The sequence below is a fragment of the Babylonia areolata genome, chromosome 2 (genome assembly GCF_041734735.1).
Source record: "Babylonia areolata isolate BAREFJ2019XMU chromosome 2, ASM4173473v1, whole genome shotgun sequence".
In the NCBI taxonomy this organism is placed as follows: domain Eukaryota; kingdom Metazoa; phylum Mollusca; class Gastropoda; order Neogastropoda; family Buccinidae; genus Babylonia; species Babylonia areolata.
Genome location: NC_134877.1, coordinates 40125550 through 40133530, shown reverse-complemented (window position 1 = coordinate 40133530; position 7981 = coordinate 40125550). Strand labels below are relative to the sequence as shown.

Sequence of the window (7981 nt, the reverse complement as noted above, 5' to 3'; positions counted from 1 at the left end):
TCTGCCAAGCAGATGCCTGACCAGCAGCGTAACCCAACGCGCTTGGTCAGGCCTTGGGGGAAAATATCAATCAATCAATCAATCAATCAGTGCGGTGGGATAAATGCGGGTGTAAGGAGATAAATTGTGCATGCAACGAAAATCACCAGCAGAAGAACAGCAATAACTGTCCGGGGAGATAGTCTTGGGGCAGCGGTTAAACTGCTGTGACACCGAAAGTTTGAAGGGGTGTGGTTTGTTACGTCGGTCAGCCCCACCAGGCAATGGGACAGGGAATACTTGGTAGCGATTACACGTTGCAAACTGTCAACAATGGCTTCCTTTGACAAGTTGGAGAGTGGCGCTTTGGCAACAAAATATGAAGGCTCTATCAAAAAAGTGGTGTTTTACACATTTTGTGCATGCCTGGGCGCATTCAACTTTGGTTACACAATTGGTTACAGTTCGCCTGCGATTCCCAGCATGATAAAAGTTGGTGTTTTGACGGAAGAAGATTCCGGCTGGTTTGGGTCGCTCATGACGGTTGGTGCTCTGTTTGGAGGCCCGCTAGGTGGTTGGTGTATCGAAAAAATGGGACGCAGATTGTCAATCGTCTTGACTTCTCTGCCGTTCCTTTTTGGCTATGGTGCGCTGATCTTTGGAAGTTCGTCGACGTATTATTTTGCTGGCAGATTTCTCGCAGGTGTTGGGAGTGGTATGGTCACTGTGTGCGTACCAATGTACGTTGCCGAGATAGCAACCAAATCTAGACGGGGAATTCTTGGTTCCTGTGTACAGCTCTTCATCGTTTTGGGGATATGCTTTGTGTACATATTGGGCATGTTCAGAGACTGGAAGCAAATGGCACTGGTCGCTTTTGTACCCATTGTTTTGTCACTGATGGCAGCGTTTTCACTTCCAGAATCTCCTCGGTGGTTGCTTGCAAGGAACCGCAAAGTTGATGCGAGACAAGCTTTGGCAGCAGTGCGTGACGTTCATGTGGATGTTCAAGATGAACTGAGAGACATTGAGGAAGGACTAGACGCAAAAGACATGTCATGGTCAGAGTTCTTCGGAAGCGCGGAACTCAAACGTCCATTGTTCATCAGTGTTATGATCATGGTTTTTCAACAGCTGAGTGGAATAAATGCTGTGATGTTTTACAGTGTCTCAATTTTCAGCACAGCGATACCCGAACTGGCCCATGCAGGAACTGTTGTGATTGGTTTCGTACAAGTGGCAGCAACGTTGATTGCTTGTTTTTTGATGGACCGCACAGGAAGGAAGAAGTTGCTGAACATTGCAGGAATTACCATGGCCATGACTCTTGCTGTCTTTGGACTGTACTACAAACTTCTTGCTGCAAAAGTACTCCCAGAACTGTTGAGCAAGTGGCTTCCAGTGGCCTGTCTTACTTGCTTTATTATTGGCTTTTCCTTGGGATGGGGGCCCATTCCTATGCTGGTAATGTCAGAACTCTTTCCTGCAAAGGGTAAGGGAACTGCAGGAGCAATTGCAGTCTTTTTTAATTGGTTAACGGCATTCTTTGTCACCAAGGAATTCATGACTCTTCAGATCCTTCTTGGACAAGCTGGGGTTTTCTACTTCTTCAGCCTTTGCTGTCTTTTGAGTTGTTGGTTTGTGTGGAGTTTTCTGCCTGAAACAAAGGGCAAGTCTTTGGAGGATATTGAGCTGTATTTTCAGGGCAGAAGTCTTTCAAAAGTGTAATTTGTTCTTGAAATAGCACTGACTAGCTGTGTGGATTTTGGACTTTGAATATGAGGGTTTAAATCCCTGCAGTGTCTGCATGGGGTGGTATGGCATATTTGTAGATTTTATTGTCATCATATTTCGTTGTATTTCAGACTCTGGGTTGTATATTTGCTTATCAGTTATCAGTACTCCACTGGTTACATGTATCGAAAACTTGGGATAAGCATATCATTTATTCTTTGAATCTTTCTCTTTTTAGGTTCACTTGTGTGTTTTGATTTCTCACACAGGGATCCAAAGGGCTTTTCAGTATGAAAAGGCGCGCATAGTTCAGCTCTTGTAATGCTTTGTAATGTATTTTTTTGGTGCCCAGCAGATGTGAGCTGTCCATTTCATTAGCATGTTCAGAATTTACTATGCTTATTTTCATGTATTTTTGTTGTGTTTTCTTTTGCCATTTTTTTTTAGGCGTGTTTTTAAAAATCCTTTGGTTGGAAATGTGGTGGAAAGGCCAACGCCAGAGTTCTTTTTCCGTGATTGTTTTATTATAGTTTAACTAGTTGTAGTTCTGTACCCACATTTTTTTATTTTATTTTATTATTATTGACAGAAAAAGAGGTTTAACAAGGTTTTATTGCTTGCTTGACATGGTTCTGATTTGGGATTTGTTCTCGGATTTGAAAATGTTTCTAGCCCTGATATGGCCATGTGCAGTCAGATTGGTTCTAACCATTCATTTGGTTGATTGGTGTGTTTGGCCATTTTATTTGTGACATGAAATGATGAATGACCCATCTATGCTCAGCAGTGTTATGAGCAACATGATTTGCCTCTGGTTGGTTGAGCTATAAGCAATATACATTTGATTTATTACATGATTTTACTGTGTGGGACCATGCCTTGAATTTGTAAGCTCATTGTTTTGCATACAATGGTACATATCCTGGCTAGCTTCTGATGCAAGATTTTCTACAGGTGTTTGTTTGGGTTTTTTTTACACAAATTTCATGTCCATGGAGTTATTTGTTAATTGGAGGACTGTCATGATTTTGTCATGAAATCTTTTTTTGTGTGTGTGTGTGGGTTTTTTTTTAACAAGTGGGTGATGTCTGGTTTGGTGGGTGCGCCCTGGTATTGAAAGTATTGTATTGTTTACAGAACAATAGATTTGGCGTCACATACTTGCTCATGTTAAACTGTAGCAAGCTACAGCCAGTGTATACATTCTCTTTGCTAAATTTTGTCTTATGCAGCAGTTACTGTAATAAGGCTAGGCCTTGGTTTGCTTCAGCTAATCAGTACCCAGGACTGTGTTTTTGACTGCTAATCAGTTTCCAGCACCTAGTTCTTACTGTACGTCAGCCAGCTAGCATCTTTGCCCCAGAAAGACTGATTGTACACACAGTTTTCATTTCTTGTGGCCAGTGGCAGAATATTTTTGACTTGTCTCACCTGTGATTTCACACGCTCTGTAACATACTTACATAGTGTCCAAATTTTATTGATGTGCAGTAAAAAAAATTACATTCCTCCAAAACATGTCTCCATATTTAATCTTTGCTGTTTATTGCCTGCTGATTAAAAGTCTCAGAATAACTTTAGCAAAATGAATTAATTTCATTTTTCAGTAAGTTTTTTTTTCATGTTCTGAAAGTCTTTTTCTATAGTCTAGATCTGTGTTCATAATCTTAATATAAATGATGTAACTAAATAAATAAATTACTTTATTTTGTCATTATTCATTATCCTCCGTGCCTTAAATTGGACCAAGGGAACTAGTTAAATTTGAAACTTGTGTGTCAAGACACTTTTGTCTTTTCCAGGTTATGGATTTTCAACATTTGCTTGAGATAATGGGTGAATAGTGCGTCAGTTACCTGAGACTTAAGTGACTATGGTTGTACAGTCTGTGATATATAGATATTGTTAATGTCTCTATATTTTTTACACATTGCACAGGAATTCCAAAACAGGGTTCTTATTATCCCCTCCTCCCTGCCCCCTCTGCCATGTAATGATATATGCAAAAGAATATTTATGTTCATGTGTTTTGGATGTATTATGATATGATTACTTTGTGCAGACCTATCATTACAGTTTGAAAATTTACACACACACACACACACACACACACACAGATACAAAAAAAAAAAAAAAAAAGAATTGCAAGAAACAGCAACAACACTATGCACAATGGAAACAAACTGGAAACAAGACTGTTTGACCTGGTAGAAGAAGAGGGAATCTTGGTTGCTTATCACTGTTTTTCTTGTTTTCAGTTTTCTCGATCAGTCTTGTATTATCATTTTCAACCAAGCTTCTCCTTTTCCCCCCCATTTGAATCATTTGAAATCACTATCCTGTCATGTACCTTTGTCACCCTTTTATTTCCTTTCAATCATTTCATTGCTTTCTCGTCATTCTTTCCATCCTATCAAATCCATATTTTCAGTTTCAATTTAAAAAAAAATTGCCCTGTATTGTGATCATTATCCATCTCCCCTGTTACCAAGTAAACTGAATCAGTTTAGTGGGTATGCCTGACAATGGAATTTTGAAACATAGTTTTGCTTTTTCTGTTGTTTGTGATGTTTGAAGAAGACAGATCTATTGAAATTACTTATTTGCATGTGTAAAATTTACAAGAAACAGAACTTATGTGTGCGCTTTGTTGTTTGAGTTGTTATTGTACATATCAGTTGGAACACATATCGCCTGTCCTGTGTTACATTAACTTAGATCTCTTCTTGTTTTTCTTCTCATTAGTTGGATGGATACTTTGATCTTATTCCTGAGCTTATGAATTCTTATTACTGTACTACATTTTTCACTTGTATGTTCGATAGTTACTAAAAAGGCATGATCTACCAGGTCATCTGTAAGCATTTTTGAAGGTACTGATCAGCCAGATTGTATGACATTTTGCTGTCAAATGTGTTGAACAGAACCTTTTTTCTTTCAGTATGACTTTCCCCTATAGAAATATTATATTTATTATTGTTATTGTTAATTTTTGTTTTTGATTTTACTTAATCAGATGTGGGCAACTTGTATCAGCACACATGTAGCATGGTCATATTTAAAACTTGATGACTTTTGGGAGTTGCGTTTTTCTTTAGAAAAATAAAGGAAAAGAGAAAAGCAAGTCCTGGAGTAGACCTGTTTATGCTTTTGAAGGTGTGATTTTTTCCTTGTAGAGTTTTATGTAACTGATTTGAGAAACTAAAACTAAAAACACAGAAAAGCAAAACAAGATCATGAAGATGGCTTTTTTTTCAAGACAAAACAATGGGCAAACCATTTGATTTACAAACAAGCCTTCCCCATAGTGGAAGGTTATGTGAATCAGGTGATTAAACCATTAGAGAGACAAGAATGGTTTGTAAGTGTAAAGCAGTTAGAAAGTACCAGTTGCCTTCATTTTCCCCCATGTGTGCTTTGATTCCGCAATTTTACTTCTGGAAGCAGTTTTTACTCTCATTGAAATTGGCTGTTTATCTATAATTGTCATTTTAGGATGAGTGATATGACTGACTGTAAAAAGCTTTGGGAAGTTCCATTAAAATCTGCATGGCTTGTGAGTAAATGTTGCAAACTATCTGACATGGGTGTTCTGCAATTGATATGTGTAAACTGCTTGAATACAGTATATCTGCTTCTGAGCTGAGATATGCCTTTAGAGATTTGCCATTGTGTATTTTGTTTATTACACTTGTGTCTAAGCTTGATTTAAAAATGGAGGTTATAATAATTATATTCAGATTATTTTTTACCGAGTTACATTTCTGTAATGTTAAAAATAGAGATTATATATATATATTATGATTTATTCAAATTATTCATTCTGTTGCACTGCTGTCATGCTGGTAGGCCAAAAGGTGTGTGCCACTGTTATATTAGTATATAATTATTATAGTGTATGAGTAACTATTGTAGTAATTGTTTTTATTAACAGATCATCTCTTTTCAGTATCTGTTATGAACAGAGATGAAGTTTACCAATTTGAGGATGTCTGGATTCCATTGGCTCATTCATCTTGTTAGGGTCTTAATGCCAGCAATCCCTTTTTCAGTATTTGTGTCTTTTTGTGGGTCTTAACTTTGAAACCATTGATCAAGGTCCAAGATTCAAAGAGGCTTAAAAACTGATTGGGATGAATACTGGAATGGGCATGAATTTGCATTGGTCCGTGTGACCTCCTTTTTGTGACAGACCTGCAGACTAGGGGATGGGGGACGTTTGTTAGTTCTAATGAAACAGCTTGATATGTGTAAACTGCTTGAATACAGTTTATCTGCTTCTGAGCCGAGAGATGTGCCTTCAGAGATTTGCCTTTGAATATATATAAATCTTTTTTTGAAAACGCCTAGGGCTTATTTTCAAGATTAGGCGTAAATGCTCATAATGATAATAATAATAATAATTTTGTTTATTCTACTTGTGTCTAAGATTGATTTTAAAATGGAGATTATATTCAGATTATCTTTAGCAAGTTACGTTTCAAACCTCTTTGAATCTTGGACCTTGATCAGTGATTCCAAAGTTAAGACCCTAACAAGATAACTTATTGTTTTTTGAGTCACAGCTGTGGAGAAGAGAAGAGAGGGGAGCAGTGTGCAGATCATGTTTAAGGAGAGAGAGATAGAGTTTATTTGTCAGGCTTTCAGGCTTCCAACTCCTCAGTTTCAGCATGTTTTGGTTTGGTTCCTTTCTGTTGTTGTGCCATGACATTTAAATGCTTCATATATATCCATGCATGGTGTTTAAAAAAAATAATTAAAAAGAAAAAGAAAAAGAAAGAAAGAAAGAAAGGGGCGGAAATGGATGTGATAAGAATGTAAAAAAACACCCCCAAAACTTACATATTTGTTTTTATTATACTTGAACCTAAATCCTATATTGGAAGTTTGCACAGGGAAACAATCAGCCTGATTTGATAATTTTGTAAAATAATATCAACACCTATAGTATTAGAAAAGCATTGTGAAATTGTGAAACTTCAAATTGACTGAATTTCCTTCCAGCTGGTATTATTAAAAAAAAAGATCTGCTCACAGAAAATTCCTCACGCCATTTGTTCCCTTTTGGATCATTGTGAAGTTATGAAGAGCACCCCCCCCGCCCCCCCACCCACCCCACACCAAAAACAACAAAAAAAAAAACAAAAAAAAAACCAACTGTGTTTTGAATGTGTTAAACATGTTAAAATCGTACATTTATCTTTCATGTGGATTGTATTTAGAATACCATTACCATCTATTATTTGTAAATGTAAATGAGAATGTGCTCTTTGTCTTGTATTTTCACCATCAGAAAACTTCTCAAAACAAAAGGGAGCAAGTGAGGCTGCAGTTTGTCTTTTTCAGAAAACATTACGTAACTAGTGGCTCATGTGATTGGTGTGGGTTTTTTTTAAATGCTGCCAACCATATTTGTTTCCTTCTTCTGCAATTCGGTATTCTCATAATCAAACAAGCTTTTGTTTTTCAAGATATATTCAAACAGACCATTTTTCATGCAGAATCGGTTGTGTTCATTTTTTTATCTTGAGACCGAGTGAATGACCTTGGATCTCTTCACATCTGGAGACAGGTTTTGTGTCTCCATGTGAGCATCATCTGGTTGATGTTGTGCAGATTGTTTTCAACTGGCTTTTCTTTTTCTTTTGGTATTTTGCTTCCGGTTACAAATGTTCTGGTTATGAATTTGTTATTGGTGATTTTATTTCAGTGTTCTGCTTTTAGAGTGATGCTAAAGGGAGACTTCAGGTGTTTAATTACTTCTACTGGAGTTCATTAAAATATTGGAGAGAGCATTTTGGTGTTTAATAATTACACTTGGAATGATTAAACTTTCAAAGTTGGTAAAATATGCTTGTTGTGTTTGATTGTTGAATGTGGAGTGTCAGCATGTGATGTTTCATACTTTTTTTTCAAATTGTCGAGATAAAACATGATTAAAATTCAGACATGGTGAATCACATTACATGTGCCGAACTGTTACATTCCTGTGTTAACATGATCTTAAATATTGGCAATATTGAACCATTCTTGATTGATGTATGATATAAAGAATTGTTGTTGGACAGTCAAGGGCTGACCTGCACAAATGATCTTTGCAGCGCAAAGTTTGCTTAGCAATTTTCTGAGGTCCATGCCAATTTAACAGACTGTTCGCTAAGAAAATTTTGTGACTGCTGTTAAGATCACTTATTTTAACCCACCTCATATGTATATTTTTCATTCCATGGGTGTTGAAATATCACTCAATTTGTTTCACTTTAAGAAA

General features: G+C 36.9%; 1 pseudogene; it reads left to right on the top strand.

Annotated features, from left to right (window-relative positions):
- The first annotated feature begins 236 nt into the window (after positions 1–236).
- LOC143301207 (solute carrier family 2, facilitated glucose transporter member 8 pseudogene) lies at positions 237–3855 on the top strand (annotated as a pseudogene).
- Positions 3856–7981: the final 4126 nt, after the last annotated feature.